General features: G+C 44.0%; 1 protein-coding gene across 9 annotated transcripts in view; it reads right to left on the bottom strand.

Moving 5' to 3' along the window:
• ST8SIA3 (ST8 alpha-N-acetyl-neuraminide alpha-2,8-sialyltransferase 3) overlaps positions 1 to 25,864 on the bottom strand; it is a 133,425-nt gene that overhangs the window by 43,546 nt on the left and 64,015 nt on the right. For 6 of the 9 annotated variants that reach the window (XM_045021068.1, XM_045021069.1, XM_045021073.1 and 3 more), the window contains exons 3-4: positions 21,389 to 21,471; positions 19,802 to 19,854 (exon numbers count right to left, since the gene is read on the bottom strand). The exons of 2 other annotated variants lie outside the window; for them this stretch is intronic. The gene's annotated coding sequence lies outside the window, so the exon portion shown is untranslated. The remainder of the gene's footprint in view (positions 1 to 19,801; positions 19,855 to 21,388; positions 21,472 to 25,864) is intronic. One more of the 9 variants, XM_045021070.1, reaches the window with a different exon arrangement.

Below are 25,864 nucleotides of genomic sequence, written 5' to 3'. Positions count from 1 at the left end.
TTGTCTTGCAAAAAAATTTAAGTTGTGTGTTTGTTAGTCTGGAAGGGTGAGCTCAAGGTCAAAGTGTAAACTCTGCTTGCTGCACCATGATTTTGTGAGAGGAATCAATACTTCCATGACCATCAGCATTCACACACTCCTAACAGGAAAAGCACTCACACGAGAGTCAGAGAGAAATACTGAAAGAAATGTGCTAAGAGTGGTGAAAAGGCATTCTCTGCTTTTCAGTGGGTTCCTTTCCTCACCTGCTTTCGAAATTAGAAAGAAAATGATTGATTTTTTGCTTTTTTCGGGGTGAGGGGAAATCACAGAAGGAAGACAAGTGTGAAGAATTAGGTGGCTGGGAACAACTAAAGCTCAGACTCTGGGGAGGGGAGAAGGCAAATACGGGGGGGGGGAAATGAATATTCTACCTATTCATCTACCAGTCCATATTCCTATATGGAGGCCCATCACGAGAGCACCCAAGCACCATGGTTAGTGTAGACTATGTTAACCTAGGCCACTATGCATCTTTAATCCACTCCAACAGGTATTCATAAATGCTCCATAATTTAAAAAAATCACCAGAATTCTCATGGGATTAGGTAAAATGCCAAAAACATCACGTCAGGACATTTTTTGCCCCACAGAACAGTGTGAATTTGATTCTCAAACCTAGAGCTATTTCTAAAAGCTCTTATATCTGAGACAATCTCAGACAAAGTAGAAAAGACAGATCTAGATGGGCTAACATTTTGTAAGGACTATCCCTCTTTTTACAATGGACAGCAATAATCAGAAAAATGTGCTTCAATTTGATGCTGAAGAACATACAAGAATGCTACAAGAAATGTTATGCAAGGCCTATGCCGCCATCATATCATATCATATCATATCCCATATCATATCAATCACAGCAGAACCAGGCATGAGTCTGTAGACAATCCATCTAATTTCTTTATCTCCTGTCTTCTTTTAGTCTTAAGCTCATATAAAAGGGAAGATGTGTAAACACAACAGTCATCAGTAAGAAGTTAACATTTGCCATCAGTTACTGCACAATTGTATCTGGGGTAACATGGTTATTTTATATTTTTGGTATAGTGCCATTACGGCAGCATCTCCCATGGTACTATGTAATAACCATTGGCAAGTCCTGGTCTTTTTTTAATGGCAATCATTCTAACCTCCTGTTTAGAGCTTCTTTCTATAAAGGTAGCTGTGAGTAAATCTTGGTTGTGATTAGAAGACCGCTACAACTTCTAGGCTCCATAGAAAACACCAGAAAGCATCACATGTCCCTTTTCAGAATCCAAATTCCATCCCCTTCGACACAAACGAGATAGACTCAGAAATTAATTGACCAGTGTGAGGGATTAAAAAATAAGGGCAAAGAACTTCTCCTGGAACTTGCCATTCACAACACACCTCCTTTCCTGTTTGGTTATGAGGGTGAGCTGGCTGCCATCGCCAATTCACTTCCCTTTGGGTCCAATCCTTCAACTCAAGATCCAAGGATATAGTCCTAGCACATGCAATAGTCCTGTTAGAGCCACTAGGACTCATGGCTGTAATGTGAGGACATAAACAAAAAGAGCTATGCATTAAGCAGCAAACAGAAAACTCCCTGATCAAGAAGTTCCACTGTTGATTAAGCTCCCTTTGCAATACATTCTGGTTCTGTCTGGTAACTATGGAGGACCAGGAACTCTATAACCACGCTATGATGCCTCTCCCTAATTTCCGTGAAAGTCACTCATTGTCATTCCTATCTGGACTGTGTTCCACACACATCTGGTGCCCCTCATTTTTATTGCTGAAAATTATTTACATCAGACATAAAGGAGCATGACATTGAGGTTATCGAACGAGTTATTGACACTGAAGGAATAAATCCCAGAGTGTGTTAAGTTTCCTACATGAATCATGTTTTTGTCTCTTTCATTTTGGATCTTTGATACACATTTCAGCTCACCTTTGGACTCTGGCGGGCTGACAGGTGTGATGGGAGTCCTGTGTGAGTAATGCTAGACAGGGTGGGGACCCTTTGATTTGAAGAGCAATAAGAGGGCTGTGAAGTTCAAGATCATCCTGTGTGTGAAAGGAAACACTTTATTCTCTTTCGTCATTAATCTTGCCTGTTTTGTCACTCTAGGGATCTTGTTTAGACTTGTTACCTGCAGCTTAAATTACTAATTTGGTAGCTGTGTGTCATGGGTGCTGGATCTTTGAATTTATGGAAAATATGGAACATTCCAGCTGTAGAATGGATGGATCTGAAGTTTCCTTACATTGACCTCCTCCCCTCCATCCAAAAGGCTGCCCTCTCAAGGCCACACTCGTAATTCATTTCTACTCTTTCATGCCTTGATTTCAGTTCCTCCAGCTCCTGCTGACGGGACCTGAAACAAGAGACAACCTTCCCTTTGCAGAGCGGTTATAAATTCACAGCTTAGCAGATTTCAAGCTGATTGCCTTCTCTCATGTTGTCCCTCTGTGAATGAGGCTTTTCACAGATGACAGATAGCATTGCTCCTCCAAGACATAAATTCTCAGCTAACTCCAAGCACCACCACAAACTATTTAACAATTTTGTTTCCCAACCAGCCAAAAGTTCAACTCCTTTGGATAACATTGTCCATCTGATGATAATTTTTAATCAATTAGAATTGTTGCTGGGCCTGAAGCCTTCCAATATTATGCTTTGTTATAAAGTCTCTCTTTGCTTTGAGCTTGGTACTAACCTCAGCTTCTGATTAAACACCACTGCCAAGGGTTACTTTTCTTTTCATCTGGCCCGACCTAAATTAAGCAAAATGAGGTGATAGATTTCCTTTATTCCCTGTAATCATAAATGTATTTTTCCCTTGTATGTCAGATTTTTCAGGAGGGCTTTTCATCGTTCTTCCTGCTTTCAGTTTCAGGGTTGTCTGAAGTATAATTTATTCATATTTCTGACCTTTGGGGAAGACAATATCTTCAGGGTCAGGAAGTGTTATTGGATGTCAGGTCTGACTCTCACAGATCTGGATTCCTTTACAATGCCACATTTAATCAGGGCTATGTAATTGTCATTGAAACACCTATTGCTGCAATTAATCCTGGAGAGGCCACCTGTCCAACTAATAACTATTTCAATATTTGTCCATCTTTTAAGTCCTCATAATGGAAAGGCAACTTCACCATTGTTTAATTTCTCTGGACTAGCTGCAGGGACATTATATGACAGGCTGTAGCCTGCACTCCCACTGTGCTGGCCCAGCTCACCTATGATTCACCAATGGTGATATCTCCCAAGCTGAAAACTCCATGTAGGGGATGCACAGGGAATGCTGTCAATGCAAATCCCCATGGCTGTCACAGCAGCTGCAGAGCAGCATACAAAATGTTCTCTACGTAGTCTCTGGGTCCTGGGGAGGATTCCATCTTACCAGTCCTGATGTAGGTTCCCCACCCAAGGCCCATTGTCTCAGGCTTAGCATAGAGGGGCTACCATAACCCTACTGTAGTTATGGAGAATTGGTGCTGGAGTGAACTTCTAGTTGTTTCTCTATTAGCTACTGTCTTTCTCTTCCATACTGCCACCAATTTCCTTGGTCTCTCAACCTTTGATGACCCATCAGCAGGACCTGCAGGGAGATGAAAACAGCCCCTGCTCGCGCACACAGCATCAGGGATGTTCAGAGGAAGCACACACAAAAGTTCTTTCCTCAATCCCTCCCCTCCCCTGCAGCATAATTACCTATAATGAGAAAGTGAAATGCTGAGCTTTCCTATTGGCTGCCCCTGGATTACTGTCTGGCCCACCTCTACAGTTACACTGTTTTCCCACCTGTAAAATGGGGATAATAATACTGGCCTCCTTTGGAAAGTGTTTTGAAATCTGCTAATGAAAAGTGCTATATCAGAGCTAAATATTTTGTTTATTATTTATTAATTATTACTATCATCATCATCATCATCTCTGATTGCTTTCTCCCATTCAGAAAATAAATTTGAATTTGCTCCATGTTCAATCAGGAAAATAATTGATCCTTGACTGATTGATGTCAGTTTCACTATTCTCCTGGGAATGTTCTGGAGCTCAAATTCTGTATCACAAGCACCATCTGAAAATAAAGCTCAACTAGAACCCAGTTACCTCATTGCATTGCTCTGGGCACACCTTATCAAAGTTTCCCGTTTGACTGTTGGAACGTTCTGCCACGCCTCCTTGGGCAAATGAGTAAGGATAGCAGCAGGCAATCCTGGCACCTCAAACTGGGCTTCAGATGAATCTTCCTTCTTCCTAGTATATATCTTTATTTTATGGAGGGAATCTGGGTACCCTTTTGCCCATTTCCACCACTTCAGTTTGAGCCCCAATCCTCACCATCTCTTCTATTTTTAATTACATTCAGAAATACCTTGGCTTGGTGGAAGCCAGGCACTAATGACCATCAACTCTGCTCCTCGGAGTGCTAGCTTCTTTGTAGCCTAAGCAGGCTCATAAGCTCTATTGTGCTTCACATTATAATTTACTGTTAAAATTCATACTTTTATTTATTATTGGAGAGCGCTTCCCCCCTATGGGTTTCCAGGGTCGTTTTCGTCTGAAGGCTTTTTTTTCCCCGTCAGGGTCTTCGTATGTCATTGGCCTCATTTTTTTTTCTTTATTTCCTCTATTGATGTACGTATTTTTCCCCCGAGGTTTCAAAATCAGCTGTTAGCTGAGAAATCACCATGATATGCACAAAGATTTTATTCATCTGGTGAATGTACAATATTCACAGGCAGATAAGCTCTATACATATAGGTACAATGGTCTTAATTTATCAATTCATACGTTTAAGGTTAATTTTATCCACCATAAAGCTGATGGCTACATTGGGGTAGTCAACAGGCGGATCACTGGCCAAATCCGGACTGCCAGATGCTTTTGAATGGACCCTAAAACCTTTTTATTTACTTATTATCATTATTATTATTTATTATTTTCTCTGGGGTCTGGACCTGAACTATACCTTGACCAAGAAATTTGGGCCTTGACAAAAAATAATTGACTACCCCCAGGCTAGATTGTATCAGTCCTTACTCCACTGCTTAGCCTTGTTCTGATTGTGACTGCCTAGGGTAAGGGGAATGCTACGATTTGAACCTGGGGCTCTGCAATCCCTAGCCTAATCATCCAACTATTGAGACAGTGTCTCTCTGGTCCCCACCCCTGGTCCCCATACTCTCCCACCCTCCACAAGAAATGGGGTAGGGTGAGGGCAGAGGGCTGTAGCAAGAGGGAGCAATCCTGGCTTTGCCTCTCTTCTCAGCAGTCAGAGTAGCCGGCCAGGGCCAAAAGGGGGAGTAGGTTGCTCCATGCAAATGGGTGAGGTAACTCCCCATGAAGAGAAAAGGGAGAACAGGGGAGGACTTGTGGTTCTGAGTCCTCATTCATTCCCAGCCATGCTCCTGAGCTTGCAAAGTTACAATCTTGCTCAGGAGAAGAAGCCATGGGCCCAGGCCTGCAAGGTCCCGATTTCTGAGTCCTCACTGGGAGTTGAAAGTGATCACCACCTAGGAAGATCACAGCCTTGGACACACACAGTGAGAATCTTACCTCTGCCCCCTTCAGCATTCATGACAAGGACAGGGTTTAAGGTACTAAAAGGCAAAGCTCTAACTACTTTAAGTATTAAATTACCTTTATTTTGTTCTTATTTTAGCAAGACGTATAAAGTCTGATAAGACCAGAGTGTAAAAGCGTTGTAATTGTTTTATAGTAGAAAAGTAAACTGATTTCACTTTGTCTTTGCAAATCAAGCCATTTTCATTAAATAAAGAAACAAAGAAATACAGCAGCAATCCGTTAGATACAGGGCTTCTGTGGACAGAAATTTATACTTCTTCAGTGTATTTCAGTGATTATTGGAGAGTCCCACTGAATTATTCAACTCCATGTGCTCTTCTCTGTATGCAGAAATAGCTTTGCTCAATAGGTTTAGTTTTAGTAAGTGAACTTTTAGGACCAGCTCCTTACATATGGTCCGGATCTGCTCAATACAGCACTTGAAGGAGGTGCAAAAGTGGCTGCACACTATTTTTGCTTCTCCTGGATCCCAGAGGCTGCTGGGGGCTGGTGGAACAAAAACACATTTCAAAACCTTGAAAGTTGCCACAAAATGGAATTGCTGTCCTCCGATACATCATCCATTCTATGCGACTTGTTGGATTTCACAGAATCATATAGAAGATTAGGGTTGGAAGAGACCTCAGGAGGTCATCTAGTCCACTCCCCTGCTCACAGCAGGACCAATCCCCAACTAAATCATCCCAGGCAGGGCTCTGTCAAGCCGAGCCTTAAAAACCTCTATGGATGGAGATCCACCCCCTCCCTAGGTAACCCATTCCAGTGCTTCACCATTTCATCAGGCAGCCCTGGGAGCAGGTCAAGAGAAGGCCGAAAGACCCACAATTACACACATCTGGTACCCTAAAACACCACAGAAAAGTGGGACAGACATCATTTCAGTACCACGTTCTAATCTCGTGTTGGGAGGGAATGCTCTTATTTCCCCAACCACCACCACCACCACCACACTTCACTGGATTAAACCCCAATGACTCAGGTCTCATGCAGGCAAAGTGAATTTCACCATGGCGCTATCACAATATAAATTATATGATAAAACAATAACAATAATCATAGGAAAATCTTCCAGCAATAACATTCTTGTTGGCTTTAAATCAAAATATAGGCAAAGTTTACGACAACATGTCTGAAATGAAATTAAAGGCCATGGCCCCCAGCTGATGTAAATCAGCACAACTGCTCTCACCCACTTTGTTTAATCCCAGTGTACTACATGTTGATCCAGTTTCCAAATAAATACAAAACTGTACACATGAGAGCTTGACATAGGACTGATTCTCTTTTCACAATGGTGTAAATCAGGAATAACTCCATTGAAGTCAATGGAGTTACACAGGATAAAACTGGTGTAAATGAGAGGTGAATCAGTCTTTTAGTTCTTCTTAATTTGGCCAGTGATTCAGCATGCTCATCTCTCAAGGCTCTTGTAGCAAATAAAGTTTGAAAAGCGAGAGAAACATTTTTAAAAAATATTATCCATTTTTTTTTACAGGGAGATGGTTATTAACCTATTTGAGAATAAGTTCACATTCGTGTTGAAGCACAGAGACACGGTTTGATGTTCATTACTCTGTTCCCAGATGAACAGTAAGTCTTTGGAACAGTACTTACAGCCTGTAATAATATTACTGCTCGGTCTGCTACATGGTCCCTCAGTCATTTTTTCAATTAAAAAAGGACCAATGCTCTATTAACCTTTTGCCTGCTACTCCATTCTTCATACAGCTGTTGTACTGAGATTGCAAGCCATGTATTAAAAAAGGCATATATTACTGTAAACCATCTCCAACTTTTCTGTCATTAGAAAGATGAAGTATCATTTTTTCATTTAAAAATATGAGACAGCTTATCAAATTCACAACCTCTGAACCCACAGTGAAATCTCTTTGTTACAACTGAAGTGCATTGTAACTCTTATAAACTCAGCTCTTAAAATGCTTTGGAAACTATGACGGGTTTCTTCATGCTTGTGTGAAATTGCAAAGAGCAGGCTTTGGTGTTGGCGTTTGGGGCTGTGGGTTATTGATATTTTTGACAGCCTTTCCGATGTGGAATGACATATTCTGCTTACAAAATACTTTGGCAGGAAATGTTGACAACTCAAAGTAAATAAAAATAAATAAATACATGCATCTATTTTGATCAAAGAAAAACTGGCCCTACACATGTTACTAATTGAGCACGCTCCTGCATGCCTCTTCCCAGGGCCAGCTCCCGGCACCAGCGAAGGAAGCAGGTGCTTGGGGTGGCCGATGGAAAGGGGCAGCATGTCTGGGTCTTCGGCAGCAGATCCCTCAGTCCCTCTCTTCCTCTTTGAGCTGCCGCCGAAGTGCTGCCGATCGGCTTCATCTTTTTTTTTTTTCCGCTTCACTGCTTGTGGGGGGCAGAAAGGCTGGAACCGGCCCTGCCTCTTCCTGTGCACTCATTAGCATTTTAAGGGTTAGCTGAGTATGCTATGGCTGAAGAAGATACACCAGGCTTATTTAAATCCACACTTCCACAGAATTCCACATCACATTCATGAATTTGCCAGACAACTCCCAATACAGGTTGGATTAGCTGGCTAATGGGGGGGGGGGGAAAGAGAGGGGTACTATAGCTTTGGTGGTAAAGCGCTGGACTGGAACTCTAGAAATCAGGGGTCAGGTGCTGGCCCTGCCACAGACCTCTTTTGTGACCTTGGGCAAATCACTTCATCTCTCTGTCCCTTGGTTCCCTAGCTGTAAAATAGGAGTTATAATATTTCCTTTCTCTCACCCGTTGTCATTCTTGTCTATTTAGCTTATCGTCTCTTTAAGACAGGCACTGTCTCTTGCTATGTGTTCGTAGAGCACCTATGGGGTTGGGGCATCACAGTGATACTGTAATACAAATAATAATAAAAGTGAGACGGCCCGTAACCAAACAGGCCCGTAGCTATGCTGCAGAAGCAGCATCAAAATGCACTCTCATTCTGCCTGAGGCCAGCCCTAACCACAGCTCCTTTATACATTTTGTTCATGCAAAGAATAGGAATGATTTGTTCATGCACTGGAGTCACTGGCTGGTCTGGGTACCCAGCAACCCATGTAGTGCACACACCATACCTAGGGAACACACCTACTTCCTGTGTGACCACTTGATACCACTTGTGGGGGAGGGGACAATCTCTCAGCCTTGCTGAATGAGGCAGAAACAGGGTAGCCATCTTCTGCCATACTCACCCATTGCTGACGGCGTATGTGCGAGAGAGAAAGAGAGGCCAGTCAGATATTTGTCTAACTGAGCTGGAGGGAGCTGTGGACTGGGAAGCTTTGGGGAGGAAGTATGTGGAGGGGTGGGAGAGTCGACAGATGGGCAGGACAATGTTTGGGAGAGGGGATGGCTAGAATAATCGCATGAAATTGTATATTTTGTATAAAAAAACCCTATAACTGCGTGAATTTTGAAATATGATGACTAATTAGCATGGAGCCAGATGCAATCCTAACTCCCACGAAGCACTTATACCCTACCCAGCCACAGACCTTGCTGGGCTTCTCCTGAGCAAACACACATGTAAATTGTGCTGAATTTTGTGACTTGAAGATGGGGTGCAGGGGACTATGAGACCAAACCACCAAACCTCTCTTCACTTGTGAGCCTAGGCACTGAAAGGCTGGAAAATTAATACCCCTGTCACTGAACTCACCCATTTTTTAGTTCATACCTGGACAGACATTTTTAGCTTTGCAGTAATTAGACCTTGGGGTTTTCCCCCCTTTTCTTTTCAGATGGCTTTAAACAATGGCAAATGTTCTTGGACAATAGAAAGGCAGGCCCTCATCATAATATAAATGCCAGTTAACTTTTATGTTCCCAAGAGATATTGTTAGATACTTACTGTGGCTCATGACATCCTAGTGGTAACATTATTTCAAATTGGATTGGATGTCAAGAAACCTGAAAACTGGCTGAAGGACTGTAACAAGTGGATAGGTGGCAACTAGTAACGTGTCAAGTTTGGGGAACTGTCTAGTAGGCTATCCTGGGGATCTGGGCTAAAATTGGTGATCTGGAAGAGGATGAAACAGCAATGTGGATTGACTGGATGTTCTAACAAGTCTTTTCCATTTCTAACTTTTATGATTCAAGGTTTATTGGGCATGAGGACAAAATACCAGAGTGTAGCCTTATACGAGTGACAGTGTCATAACAGGGAAAGTGTTATAATTAGAGATGGCTCAAAACTGAAATCATGAATCTGACCCCTTTGAGATTTTAGGGGCGAAGTCTGGATTTGATTTTTTGGTTCTGAACCCATCCTTATGGCTTTGCTTTTAGGGGAGACCCAAAGCTGGAAACAAGCCATTTCTCTAGTTCTGGTTAGAATGTGGCTTAAATCTTGTCTGCATGTTGTGAGATTTCTACCATTTGGTTCTAAAATGTTGGTAACATTGAATACAGATCCAAGCCTGAACCACAACCCTGGTTTGGCTTTGCAATCAAATCCTCAAATCATTGCCAAAGCCTGCATCGGGATCTGAATTCTGCTTCCCCAGGCAATCTCTGCTAATATAGACATGAGTGTTACTGAAAGCAATTAAGCATGTTTATTTTTCAAAGATAAATGTTATGATTGATATAAATAAATGGGCTGCATTTTTAGGGGCTGTCATCTGTAGCTATAAAATCCTTGAACTCCTAGCACCAGATAATGCTCAGACCTGCAGACAAAGGGTGTGCTATCATAGTCCTTAATCGTGATAACTACCTCAGCGAAGCCAACAGACTTCTCTTTGAGTTCTTAATAGTAGGTGGTGTCAGAGAAAATGCCACACTACAATTCACATAGGAATGCAAAGATATCATCAAACTCTCCCCCAAAAAACTCCAGGAATAACTCTACAACCATGTCCCCCACAAACCCACCCCAGGAACCTTCTACCTATTTTCCAAGATACACAAACAAGGGAACCCAGGCAGGCCCATTGTATCTGGCCACAGCACGCTTACTGGAGGACTCATAGAAACCATCCTTAAACCACTCACCATACAAAGGGCCAGCTTCCTCCATGACACTAAGGACTTCCTCCAAAAACGCCACAATATTAGCAGCTTCTCCCAGAACATGATCCTTGATGCTATGGACGTCACCTCCCTAAACACCAATATCCCTCACTATGATGGCATCGCTGCTTGCCTCAAATACATAAAAGACAATGTACAATGCTTTGAAATCTAACCCAAACACATCACCAAATTCATACATTTCATCCTCACCCATAATAACCTTACATTTAACCATAAATACTTTGTGGAAACAGTCATGGGTACTAGGATGGCTCCTCAACCTGTCATGACTCACCATTAGCAGGCCATCTAGGGTTCCTCAAGACTCTCTGTTTGTCTGTCCGCTCCTTCTGGTGGCCCTGAACGTGCACCACAATCCACTCGTATCTGGATTCCTGTGAGACATGCTCGCACCAAGATGCCGTGCTTGAAACCCCTTGGCACTCTACTGCCTTCTGAGACCCCGTCTGGACCCTGGGCAGCCATTACCCTAAACTTCATAGTCGAGCTCCCAGTGTCTAATGAGCACACTATAGTCCTCACCATGGTCGATCAACTGATAAAAATGGCCAACTTTGTCCCCATGGTGCACCTGTCCTCTGCAGAAGAGATGGCCCAGCTCCCGGTGACTCATGCCATACATCTCCATGGTCTCCCAGGTTGAGTCACAACTGATTGGCGTCCACAGTTCGTGTCGTGGTTTTGGCGTGAAATGATGGACTTTCTACGAGCTTGTATTGTCCAGCAGGGTCCTGGGCAGTACAAGACTCGCATTTCTGGGGACAACTCTGGGACTGGGAATTTGCTGGTGTCACTCTGCAGTTTAATTCCAGGGTGGCAGGCTGGATGGCTGAAGCCCCTCTTGCAGTATAGCTGGGGTTTTGCATTTGCAGATGTTTGTCTGCACATTGGCTAGTGCACTTGGAGACAGGTTCAAGGCTTCTTGAAAATGCTTTGATACTGTGCCCCCCACCACCCTATGTCAGCAATGTTAATTTGGATTCCATATAAATGTAAAAGTTGCTTCAATTGGGGCAAGTGCTTGACTCAATTTTAAAAAAAGGCCTATTTTGATGCCCCACAAAGTCCTGACAAACTGCAATGATACCAAATCAAATGCCCTCAAACTTCAGGTAAATTCAGATCTAGACCTGCTTCCAGATCCAAACTTTTCAGCTCTGGCCTACCACTAGCTTCTGGTGAGCAACTGTTCTCTGTACTTTAACCTTTTGAAAATGTACTACATTGAATGAAAGAGAATTTATGAGTGCAGTGGCATGAACGGGATAACTTTGTGATCATTGCTATTATTTGCAGCCTTGCAAGCTGAAGTCAGGATAAAAAGTGTATTCCAGCCTCATAATTCAGTGCATCAGATGAGTACCTGCATGGATTAGGAAGGATATTTTACTCCTTATTTGGCAATTCGCAAATCAGCTAGAGGCAATATGTGTTTTTTAATTTTGTTTTGAGGTTGGTTTGTTGTTTTTACTGCCTTTCCTGAAGTGTCAGCCACAAGCTATTGCTACAAAGGTCTGTAAGACAATGCTTATTTCTTATATAACAATCACAAATATGATCACTACTGATATTTCACCTGTCTAAACCTTTTAATACATATGCATATGCAAACAGGAATCTTCTACTTCAAATGTGTAGATAAACATTTATACATAGTGGCACAAAAAAGACTATTTGTTTGGTTGTACTTTCTATGGCCCCAAATCCAGCAAAGGACTCCTCCCATGCTGGATCCCATTGATTACCATAGAAGTCCTGTTTGTACCATAGAAGTCCTGCTAGATGTAGCTGGAATTTGAATGATGCTTCATATTTGCTCATTTCAGTTATGAAACACTAAAGGAATTAGAAGTTAATTGTTAGAGTCATTTATTGGTTTTTGCAGCAAAAGTGTGCCTGGTTCATAGCACACCCAGCTTGCTGGGCTGGAATTGTGCTTAGTGTTGATAAACATCTCACATCAAGGCACTGTCACGGAGGCAGCATTTGGTTACCTTACATTTTCTATGGTCGAGTGTATCAATGAGTTGTTAAGCTATGTTTTTTCTCCAGTGTAACAAGGAATGCGACGTCAGAATTTCTGCTCTGTGTTTTATCCCTTTGCTGATGCTGTTAGATGTAAGTTTTCATTCTGTATCTTATTGCCACTCCTTCTCTTTGCTGTGCTGGCCTCATTCACGCTGATCTGCACAGTGAACCAGTAAATACGTTTTTAAAATAATCCCAGTTTTACCCTAGGATCATTTCAACTTTAACAAAACACATTTAGTTTTTACATATATTTTTTAAAATGCCGTTATGAAAATCAGAAGGCATCAATTGGCATAGCTCCACTGACTTCAGTGCAGATTTGTACCAGCTATGGAATCTGGCCCAGTGACTGTATTTTATTATCAGTACATGTTCATGAGGCTATTTGCTCTACATCACCTAGTGCAGCTATTTATCTCACAATGCAGGAGCCAGCGCAATACAAAACAAGGAGAAGAAAAGCACTCCCTTCTGTAAAAACAAATCTCAAACATCTTCCACGATTAGACCTGCCCTTTTATTTATTCATTGTTTGGGGGAAGGGAATGCCTCAGGCATGGAAATGTGGACTTTCTTTTTCCACACTCTACCATGATCAAGACATATGCCACTGAGACCTTCACCTCCCTGAGGCAGCAGCTTAATAACACTGGGCTGAAGCCACAGAGTTTTCAATCTTCCCCTACCTCCTGGGCCAGTTCTTTTGTCTCCTTATAACCCCTCCCCCTCCCTCGTATTCCAAACAGTCTTGCAGGCAACACAGATGCTGCTCTAACTCTGTGCCAGGCAAGAGAAAATTAAATTCCTCAATGTTTCCAATCCTGCTATGTGATGCATGTGGGCTCCGCATGGCCACAGGGCCTGCCCACAAGTGTCAGATGGCAGGACTGGGGCCCAAGTCTGCAGAGCTGGACTTAACCAGTTAAGGCCTGATCCCGATCCCAGGTGGTACAGCTACATTCGGACCATGTGCAAGTATCTCTCAGCTCCCAAAGGTGGAAGCTGCAGTGTGGACATAGCATGAGGATTTCCACTACCCCATCAGCTGACTGTGCTCAGAGTTTAAAAATAAAAGCAAAAAGCTGACTGACAGCAGGGTTAGCGGCCCAATGAGCTGTCATGAAAGAACCCAGTTAGACAGCAGCTCTGAGATGTCTGCTCTTCTAGCTTGGATGAGTGAGGGGACGAAGCCTGTCTCAAGGCCTGTCAAATTCTTGGGGCCCAATTCTGATGTCAGGTGCGATGAGCCAGATCCCCAGCTGGGTGCCAATCAGCAAAGCTCCATTGAAGGCAATGAAGCCACAGTGATTGACACCAGCTGGGGATCTGGCCCACTGATGTAGATCAAGAGTAATTTCAACTCAAGGTCAGGTGCCTGGTGGTAATAATGCCTCTGCCTGCTCTGCAGAGATCCTTCCAAATGTTCCTATTGAAGAGTGACTCTGTATTTACACAAGTATAACAGAGCAGATTCCAGCTCTGAGAATCCTCATCCCACATCCAAGCCAGAAGAGCAGAGGCCTCCTAGCCACCGTAACTGGGTTCTGCCATGACAGCGCACAGAGCTGCCACCCATGCTGTCATTTGATGAGAGTCAGAACAACCACCAGGTGAAGCCACACATGCTGACTTTTATCACTCTCCTTGGGAATGAGGTGGGATCTGTCAACAGAAATGGAAAAAATAAACTACGAAGGTTCATGAAAAATAGGTATTGGTCACTCTGCATCTGTATGGGGTGGACTAGGAATGCTTCCAAAGAGTTAAACTCCATCCCCAAAGCAAACAAAGGGGTGGATTCTGTTCACCTTATTCACAAGAGTGCAACCACTGAAGTTACTGGGATTGTTCATGTAAGTAAAGGGAGCAGGATTTGGCCCCATACCTTTCAGCTTATTCACCTGCTTTACTCTTGCTAAGCCACCTGGAATACCAGGGCAAACTTTTCAAAAGTGGCTAATGTTTTGGGGGACTGGGTCTGATTTTCAGGGGCGCTGAGCTGGTTTCAGTTGGATCAGCTCTTCTGAACATCAGGCCCAAGCTATGTTGTGTTGGAAACCAAAAGTCAGGGGCCACTTTTGAAATGCTGCCCTTAATTTCCAACCACTGACATTTAGAAAAACTCACAACTGCAGAGTTCTATGGGACAGCATTTGGTGAGAGTCAGACCAGAACAACCACCAGGTAAAACACAAAAGGCTATTTCAACTAAACATTGAGAATGTTCATCAACAGGCCTGTTTCCTGGCATCTCCTGCAACCTAAGTCAGCCATCACTGACCCTGGGAATCTGAGGGCTGAGTTTTATCGATAAATATTGCAAGGAATAAACAACATATATATAGAGAGCAGAATAAATAAAAAGATTTAGCACCATCAGTCCTTGGTCAATGCCTGCCAGACTCCCTAACAACAGACTAAAGCCCAAGCTATTCTAGCTGAGGTTCCGGGTTTGGTTTCTGTACTATGCAGCGGCCACCTGGTGGTGAGTTTTTCCCCCCTTCTGATCCCTCTACAGACAAAGGAGATAAAGCCAGTCTGTTCTTTGAAAGCTTGCACTGGATACAGGGACCCCAAACAGCAGATTACTTTACTGGTGCTGAAGGCTGGTTCTATTCCTGCATTGACTGAGCACAGAGCCACTGGAAAGTCAAGTGGTTAGTTATTACCCTGTCATCACAGGACACCTTATGAATAAAAACCAGAACGACTCAATCTCATGTTATTTATGACAGAGGCTCTGTATCAAGAGCCACCTCACTCATTGCAAAGTTGCTTTGTAGCCTGTACTGGAGCCATTTCAATTAGCTAGGTAACAGAGAAGCAGGGGACATCTAGACAATTTGGCAATTAGCCTGACCAAGGCAGGTCAAAATAATTTTTAACCCACAGGAAATTGGCAAGACAACCTGAGGAGAAACCCCAAAGGATTCATTCTCGGATCCCCTCAGGTGAGCAGCAAAATCTATTGTGTATTGGTTAAATTAAATTATGCAAACCACCAAAAAGAGTTTTAAAGTGGCTAAGATATGTTTCACCTCTTTTATTAAAAATAGTAAAGCAGGGAGCAGTTGTTAACAAGGGAAGGATGTCATTTAGCTTATGATGATCAACGAAATCTTCATGCTTCATCAAGATACACATTTAAGTGCAGATCCCTGATCCTGATCTGGTTTTCATCATTTCCTCTGTCTTCTGTGGAGTTACACCACCATAAGCCAGATCAGAATCAGCCACAGAGAAGGCAAAATTCTGAAACACAACAAAGACGCTTATCTTGCAGGAGGCAGCACTGAATCTCTCCCACCATTTTCCCTGCTGTTCTATCAGGAGTATGTTTTTTAAATTTTGTCTCCCACTCTTTTCACTGCCTGTCAATGCAGAATAACCCTAATAAACCAGCAGGCCAATTGCTGCGTACACTCACCCTAGTTGTACTGTAATAAATGTTATGTGATCCACTTGAGACTCACTGCATGTTCAGTACTGACCTTGATTATTGGTGGGTGACCAAGACTCAGAGACTGTCCCTGCAAATTTTCTTCAAGCTTCGTTTCTTCATAGGTACTTGCTTCCTGGTTAGTGGGAGAGCTCTGACCATAAGGCTCTGCAAGCTTTTCATAGCAAAGCACGGAATCTTAAACACAAGCTGGTTTATCGTGATTTGCAACTTTATTCAGGTTGCATGCCATTTATTCACGCTCTTCCTGACAGATAGGTAATGACTGAAACCCCAGTGTATGTCAGAGGCAGTGTGCAGTTACTGCCAGATGATTGTATTGACTGTATTTTTCATTTCAAGTGTTTCTGACTTTTAAAAAATTCATATGAAAGGAAAAAATATCTAAGAAATTCAGAGGCAAGATTTAAATCTCATATGTAGCCCACTCTGCTGTGTTTAGGGATTACAGCCTACATACGTGGTTTTAAAAAAACCAACACCCTGCTTTCTCTGTTCTAATGTAAAAAATCAGTTTATATGTTACAAAATGAGTGGTATTACATGGGTCTGCTACAGGCTGCTAAATCATGCTGGTTGCAGGAGGTTTCTGGAGCCACAGTAACTAAGACACAGATCTCCTTTTTATAATCCAGATGCTGATGTGTCAGATCCCACTGTGTTATTGTGCTGACTCCATCAGGATTGCGTGATAGACCTTATGCGCATGCCATTTGTGCTGGAATGCAGGGACTTGCAGTATACGGGCTTTGTGTGCATGTACACAATGTTGCCCCCTAGTGGCTGGTTCACAGAGAGACGAAGGGATCTGCAGCTACTACCAGGAAAGGACTAGAGTTTTGACTGCCTCTGGAGCCCTCAGCATGGGGGTCGCATAGCTGCACCACGCCAAGAGGTGACTGTGACTCACCTTGGCTTCACTGGGAAAGCAATCGACTAGTGGCCCACAGCAATGCCAGATAATTCCCTGCCCCTCCCACTGGCAAAGCTGTGCTGGCTGGCACACTAGGGGACCGAGCCAAGACTCTGCCCTTTGCCCGACCATTGCCCACCTACCTGTGCAGGGGTCAAGGACAGCACCTCCGGGAACAGCTTGGCTGTCCACTCACAGTCTAGTGATGCGGGAAGCTGGCATGGGGCACAAGAGGATCCTGACGTGCAGCTGCACAGCTCTCCTTAGGTCACGCGGCACAGAGGCTTGGGCTTTGGGAGCAAAAGGACATGGGCTCTATTCCCAGCTCCCCCTGTGTGCGATTTATATAGTACTTGTTCTCTGTACAGATGGCTTTGCTCATGATCAAAGGAGAGAGACTGTGTCTGCTGATAGGAGTTGCCCACACAGTCACAGCTTCACAATCGGAGTGGCACAGACTCTTCCTCCCCGTCATCACAGGCCTAGCTGGGATGTCCGTGTCAGTGTCCTCGCTCTTCTCACCCAGCCCACATCAAAACATGACTAAAAACTAACAGGAATTAACATGAGTGCTGCACATTAAACAGGAACCAGCAGGCACTTTCCTCAGGAGAGAGGCAGAGGTGCCGAGGGCTCTAGCCAGGGGGAGATAGAAACCTCTAACCACAGCAGTTCTAGGATCTGTCTAGTACCGGGTGAAAATGGAGGGATTTACCCCACTAATGATGAGAAGCATTACAAGAGGGCACAGAGGTAGGACTTCGAGAATTCAGACCTTGATAAAATAGCAGCTGATAAAGGAAAGATTTAGATATCTTTCACCCATTGGTTCTGGGGGCCCTGTTCTGTCTGAGATAGGATTTTATGCCCATTGCCATGGCATCTGAGTACCATGCACTTCAGTCTGAGCTACACCAGGGATAAACCCAGGCCCATATGTATCTAGATTAGAAATGGTTTGGGAAGAGAAGTTTAACCAGACTGAACAGGAATCAGAATAGGGCAGCGATTCTCACACTCTGGTCTGCAGACCACTAGCTGCCCACGCAACTCTTCAGCATGGTCCCCAGAACAAAAAATATGTTGAGAACTAAACAGTGCGATGTTGAGAAGGGAGGTGGCTAAGGGAGGATCCTTCACTATCTTGTGAAAGGGTCCAGAGAATGAAAAGGCTGGCGAGCCTGGGTATACAGGGGGATACAGATGTGGGACTTGTTTCCCACTTTCAGTAGTAAAGCCACTAATGACTTCAGTGGAAATGGGATCAGGTCCTTAGAGAATCATATTGTTTACATGCATATGAACCTTTCTAAAATGAGCTCTCTGTTCTGCATTGGCCAACATGAGTTAGCCATGGATTTGGAAAATATCACACAAAAGTGAAGGGAGATGAAAACCACAAAATTCAGAACTGGATCCAGATCTGGATGTCAAAATGGTCAAAGTTTGGGGCTGTTCACAATGGGGTTTTTGGCTTGACCCATTATAAAGCTAAGGTAAAACACTGGGAATAGGGAGGGTACCGGAGCAGCTGGGAATGCTCGGCAGACCTAGATTTGGGACTTGGATCTACCTCATACTTAGAACTTCTATAATGCTTTGCAGTTTCAAAGCATTATAGTAATTATTCTAATTTATCCATATAAAGTGAAGGAGCAACCACATTTTGAAGGATGGGGCTTTATTTTCCTCTCCTGGTGATCAGCCAGACCACTCAAGCTTCACTCCCATTGTTTCTGGTGTCACCAGAACACTTCACTGAGATTATAGCCCTGAAATGTGCAGCCCCTTTTATTTCATGTTAATATACCATTCTCATCTCCTTAGAATTAATATCCATTTGAGACAAAAAACCAAAATGATATATATTGACAGTGACTTCTTACTAAAGTACTATCCAAAATAAGCATGTACTAGAGAGACCTGGGTGCTTCAGTTCGATTTCCAGGATCCACAAATAATGGTTTATCATACATTGTTTGCTAGAAATTACCCAAAGCTCAGCTCTTCTGAGATCATTCTGCCATATAGAAAAGACACCCTGTTGCAATCAATAGGTTTCCCATGGTCTCTGCCTGTCGACTGGCTATTATTTTGCTGGTTTTATTTTGCTTACAGTCCCAGCTGCATCAATACATGCATTCAAACTGCTCCTGGGTCTAATTGTAGTAACAGTAATCAGATTTTTTTTTTAGAGGTCTAACACTCTCCCTGGCAAGGTTACAATCCCTTGATCCAGAGAGAGAGAGAGAGAGAGGGAGAGGGAGAGAGATATTCACTGTGAGTGTTATTGTGATCCACTTCAATTTCATGGCTTTAAGCAAACATAAGCCCCGTTACATTATTCTATTAATGCAACTCCCCCATATACAGTGTTCACACTCCCACTCGAGTTACTTTGCATTATTCCTAAATATAATTACAGATGCATAAAAATGAGCAGGCTGAGCATGAATTGATAGGATTATGTAATTATTGTGGCATTATGCTAATACACTTAGTAGTGGTTAAGGTATAACATGAGTGAAAGGCAGTCAGAGAGATGGAGAGAGGAAAAGAGCAGATAGTGGGAGTTCATACGTATGGCTTTTTCCTAGGCACGTATGAAATGGTTCAGAACCAAGCTAGACTTCAACCTGAATCTTGAACCCCACAGTTTCTGGGGGATACTTCAGTATGAATATTAATATTGGAATGTCAGCATCCTAACACAGCACTAAGGTGGGTTAAATGACGTTACCTGTGATTCAGTACCTAATGCAGAGATATTGTCTTTCAGTGGAGTCTCCTTTTCTGTAAAGAAATGCAGATCAGTGACTCCTATAAGCAGCATGAGTGATACAATGTTCATGAACAGTGCAAGGTGTAAGTATTGGACTGATCCAAGCCCATCAAAATCAATGGGAATCCTTCGATGGGCTTCGGATCAGGCCCATATTTAGGAACAAAAGAAGCATAAGAAACATTAGAGACAACAAGAAGGGGCTCTTCAAATATGTCAGACAAAAAAAAAAGATCAAGGATGGTGTGGGTTCATTGTGCAATGAAGGTGAGCTGGTAACAGAAGATGATGTAGGCATATAGAGCATACTTATTAAGTTTGCAGAAGGCACAAAGCTAGGGGGTTGCCAATACTTTGGATGATGGGAGCTAAAATTCAGAGTGATCTTGATAAATTGGACAACTGAGCTATAGACAACAGAATGAAATTCAACAAAGACAAATGGAAGGTGCTATACTTAGGGAAGAAAAACCAAATGCACAAAATACAGAATGGGGGAAAACTGGCTTGGCAGCAGCACTGCTGAGAAGGATCTGGGAGTTGTGGTGGATCGCAACCTCAACATGAGTCAGCTGTTGTAGGAGGAGCAGGGATCTGTATGCTCTGTATAACCTGTATGTTCAAAAGGTCTGTTATACCTCCCCCGCCCCCAACCCTTTGTCTCCTCTCCCTCTTTGAATACCTGTGAAGTGGCTTTCTCCCTCTCTCTTCCCCTTCCTCCTGGAATGCTTGTGGAATGAATGGGCTGCTAGAACAGCCGGAAAATTAGAAGAGCTCCCAGGTAGACAAGGTGTCTGGGACTCTAATTAGGCAGCGCTCACACACCCAAAGCATGGACACTGCATGGACCCTGTCCGAGGTGGAGTGTCACCAACCAGACGCGGCCAAGTCATCTCTGGTCGCAGGCCATGAGGAACAGGTCCTTAAAAGGGGAAGTGGTGGCCCAGCCTGTGCCACTTCCTGGAGCTCCCATTGGCCGGGAATGGCAAACCACGGCCACTGGGAATTGCGAGCGGCCATACCTGCAGACAAAATGTCTCACGGCCCACCAGAGGCTTACCCTGAACAAGCCGCAAACCAAGTTTGGGGACCCTGGACTAGATGACCCTTTCAGTCCCTTCTAACACTATGATTCTAAGCATCTTACTGGGCTCTCAGAGGGTAAAATATAAGGTTTTAAAGTCACACTTACCATGTATAAGCATGAGATAAACCTCGCATGAACAAACAATTGTATGGAGATATTAGAACCTGATAGTATAGAAGTGACCAACTTTTCTCAGTGTTTTTGCTGGAATCTTCTCTAGTAAGAAGCTGCTTGACAGTTATACAATTTGTCCCCCCCCATTGGGTTAAATGGTTGTCAAACAAGTGCCGGGATCTATCACTGCTTGATGATGGAATTCCCTGAATTTATAACAAAAATGGAACAAAGGCTGGGTCATTTCCTGCTCTGCCACAGCTTTCTTTGTAACCTCGGGCAAGTCCCTTAACCTCGCCATGTCTAAGTTTTGTCATCTGTAAAATGAGAATAATATCACCTACCTGGTACTCCACAATAGGCAGGTGCTCAATTCTGTGGCAAGGTCCCTGGATTCTGTGGTACTCTCCTGGATGGTCCATGGCAACTTTAGATAAATTTTTAAAAAATAGAAAGCTTACTTTAAATTAAATAAAAAATGGTAATGCAGTCTGCATAGCAGCCCTCCTATTTATTCTGATATTCAACTCCAACACTTTTAGTTTTTGATATGAGGTAGCATTTTGATGGGAAAAGGCATAACTGCACCACAGAGGTTATCAGAGGGGAAGGAGATGGAGCAGGTATATTAACCAGCTATTTACACTAAAACAAACAGAAGCGAAATAGTTAACAATATCAACACTTAAATTGCCACTATTTGATGGAAGCATCACAGATATCCCCATCCAGTGTGCTGCAACCCTGAGCCAGAGGGGTCACCTCTAGAATGAGTAAGCAGTTCACTCTCCATGGGCCATTCACTCTTTGACCACTCTCTCAAGACTACCAGCTAGAGTGCCAGACAGCACCAGTGATGATAGTGGCTTTTGGGCTCTGGACACCTTCTTACTAGGCAATGGATGGAGACCATGATGTCCTGTCACACAGGCTACCAAGCAGCCTTATGATGTTTCCCATTTCTGATCAGTTTGAAGTAGTGCTGGTTAGGGTTTATTTTGCTTTGTCTTGTGATTGGCTTCCTGGCTATTAATAGTGTGACGTTGCACTCCATATGTTTTATGGAAATATGCTTATAAGTGTGAATATAATGTAACTGGAATATGCTTTATGAAAAAGGTCTCTTGTAAGGTATCATTACAAAGCTTATAATCTACCGAGTGTGGTCATCCTATTTGTATGTATGTATCATTCCTGTATCTGAAGCTAGAAATATGAAGTATAACTCTGAAGTCCTATTGTAATTATGCAAAGTGTTGGCCATTAATGGTGGTTTGGAAGCTTGATGGCTCCCATTAACTAGAACAATTGATTGTAAATGGCTCTGTTTAATTGCAAACCTCCCTGGGTACCTGCAGGTCAGCCCTGGAAGAATGAAGAAGGAAGTCTTACAGGGACATGTAATCATGTCACCTGAACTGGAATCCATCTTAAACCTGGTGCTTTTCCATTGAGAAGGAGGGATGGGGACCCAGACAGACAAAAAATTCTCGCCTTGTGCCAAAGCTATAAAAGGGGTGGAAGAGAACAAAGGGGGGGGGGGGTCCAAGAAATGAGAAAGCCCCTGCTTTTCACCCAAGATACCTGCTGGAACTAGCAAGGACTGTTCCAAGGGAAAGGATTGGACCCAGACTAGGAAGGAGTCTGTGAAAGAAGATTATTGGAACATCTCTGAGGGTGAGATTTACCTATAAACAGTTTTTTAATGTATTAGACTTAGATTTGTATCAGAGGGGTAGCCGTGTTAGTCTGGTTCTGTAGAAGCAGCAAAGAGTCCTGTGGCACCTTATAGACTATAGGCTTAGACTTGCGTGTTTTGTTTCATTTTGCTCGGCGACTTACTTTGTTTTGTCTGTTATTACTTGAAACCACTTAAATCCTACTTTTTATTCTTACTAAAATCACTTTTGTTTATTATTGAACCCAGAGGAAGTGATTAATACCTGGGGGAGCAAACGGCTGTGCATATCTCTATCAGTGTTATAGAGGTCGGACAATTTATAAGTTTACCCTGTATTGGCTTTATACAGAGTAAAACAGATTCATTTGGGGTTTGGATCCCATTGGAAACTGGGTGTCTGGGTGTTGGAGATAGGTGACCTGCTGAGTGTTTGGTTAAAGTCTGCAGCTTTGGGGGCATGGACCAGACCTGGGTCTGTGTTGCAGGAGGCTAGCATGTCTGGCTCAACAAGACAGGGTTCTGGAGTCCCAAGCTGCAAGGGAAAACGGGCTGAAAGGTAATTCCAGAACATCAGGTGACAGTCCAAAGGGGGTCTCTGTGACTGAACCCATCACAAATAGGTCATTACACCAGCCAGTTTTTAGCAATGGCAGTGCTGTTAGGATGTCCATCGTGGTTAACTTTGCATAATTACTCCCACCCTAATTACTTGCATAAATACAGCCAACATGAAGGAACACAGAGACAGGAGGTAAAGAACCTGAACTTGCTCTCACTTTCACTGCTAGAAATCATGCCACTGAAACCAATGGAGTTAGACCAATGTAAAACTTGTGTAAGTTTGAAAATCAGAACAACAGCATCTGAAGAGAGAGTCGAAGATAATATGACTGCCTCCCAGCTGGAAATGGGTTATCATCTTCATGATGAGGAGCAGTGACTTGCCCCCGTATAGGAGGAAGACTGGATAAAACATTTCCTTGGTGCTTTTTGGTCCTTGCTGAGAGGTAGATGACTCACTGCTTATGTGGTGCTGGATTCTGCTTTCTGTTACGGGTGTTAATCCAAATAACTCCACTGAAGTCAATGAGTCTACTCTGGATTTCCACCAGCATACCAGAAAGCGGAACCAGGCTTTTAAGTTCTGGCTTGGAGCGAAAGCAGTTGTGGGTAGCAGTTACAAGCTACCGGTGTAACAGGTACAATGTCTCCTAATAAGGGTATCTCAGTCATATCAGAAATATTTAATGGAGTTTAGCACTTCGTTTTTACCTTCAGGCTTTGCTATCTCCTCCCCACCCTTCCCCTTATTTTTCTTTTCCTTCATGTTCCTCTTACTGTCAGCTGGAGATGGCAGGTGAGAAGTTGACTTCCATGGATTGGGCTGGTAGGGCAGAAAGCTGCTATACATTGTGGCTTTCCTTAGAGGTGTACACCACTATCCAGAAGTAAGTTAAATAGTAGTAACACTTTTACCTGCAGGTTTGTTCACCTCTCGCTCTCTCTCAGCTGGCTCACAACACAGATCAATGTGCCCTAAGGAAATTTTATTTGCTTTGCCTCCTGCATAGGGAGGCACTAGTCTGTAGCCATCATCCCCAGCAATAAATTAAATTCAGGCACCTGCAAGGGCTGACAGCCAGCCTGAGAGGAGCAGCTCACAGTGTGAGATCTAGAGGGTTTTCTTTTAACTTTGTCCAGGTTACAGGGGATTGCATCATGGTGCGTGGTTTTACATCACAGCACGCTGGAAATCAGTGTGACACGAGGCAACACAATTGAAGGGAGCACAGGCACGTGCAAAACCTTTAATAAAAGAAAGGAAGGTGATTTTCTGGAGCTGGCATCTGCTCAGTCCCTTTGGTTACTTCCACTTGCCTTCCCTTAAAAATGAAGTTCTGTTTCCCCGAACACACTGATGCTTCTTGCGTCAGGAATTATTTTTATACCATGTGGCCATGGCCTTTTGTTTAACACTTTTGGGGCTGGGTTGTGGTTTTCCAATCCAATGCTGCCATGCAGACCAAGAAGCATAGGATCGTGTCCCTTGCTTCAAGTAGCAGATTACTACCCACCATGCCAGCTCAACATGGGGGAGGGAGGAAGGCCAAGGCTCCACCCTCTGCCCACCTCTCCCCACCCGCCTGCAGAGGGAAGGGAGTAGTGGGTATGCAGCACATGTTTACCAGGGCCGGTGCAAGGATGTTTCGCGCCCTAGGCGAAACTTCCACCTTGCACCCTCTCCCTCGCCACGCCCCCGCCCTGAGGTGCCCCCCCCAGCGGCAGCTCCCCCCATCCTCCCTGAGGCACCCCCCTTGTGGCAGCTCCACCCCTCCGCCCTGAGGCGCCCCTCTTGCGGCAGCTCCCCACCCCCCACCCTCTGCCCTGAGGCATCCCCCCACCCCAGCTCACCCCTGCTCTGCGCATGAGCACCCCGAGCACGCTGTGGCCCCTTCACTTTTCCCGTCTGATTGGCGCCACAAGCCTGGGAGGCGGGAGAAGTGAAGCGGCCATGGCGTGCTAGGGGAGGAGGTTGGGCAGGGGTGAGCTGGGGCGGGGAGTTCCCCTGCGTGCCACTCCCCCGCTTTACTTGCTGCAGGCAGCCCTCCTCGCGGTCCCCTGCCCCAGCTCCCTCTGCCTAAATGCCGGCGGCGACTCGGGCAGCTGAAGATCTGGCCTCCACGGTCGCTGTTGAAGAAAATGGCGCCCCCCAAATCCTAGTGCCCTAGGCGACCGCCTAGGTTGCCTAAATGGTTGCATCGGCCCTGATGTTTACACTTGTGTGCCTGGACACAATGTCTGGGAAAGCCATGCAGGGACACTGGGGGTCTCTTACTCCCCCACACATCCCTTCTCAGCCATGCAGCCCCAGCCAAAATCTGGACCTTTCTGATGTCAGTTGCCTTATGTTTGGATTATGTCCCATTTCCTTCAGAATCCTTCCTGCTTCAAAGAGATAGTTTGGATGAATAGGACCCTCCATATTAGCTATAAACCCTTTTAATTAGGCTGATCCCTAAATTACTTCTCTAATGAGATTAGCCCACCTTTCACAGTGTGTCTTTGTACCTTTTATCTTCAAGACAAGCTGTGGCTCCAGTTGCTATATACTACATCATCCCAAAGGGTAATTAGCATG

Source organism: Mauremys mutica, chromosome 6 (genome assembly GCF_020497125.1).
Source record: "Mauremys mutica isolate MM-2020 ecotype Southern chromosome 6, ASM2049712v1, whole genome shotgun sequence".
In the NCBI taxonomy this organism is placed as follows: Eukaryota; Metazoa; Chordata; order Testudines; family Geoemydidae; genus Mauremys; species Mauremys mutica.
This window is presented reverse-complemented; position numbering and strand designations above follow the sequence as displayed.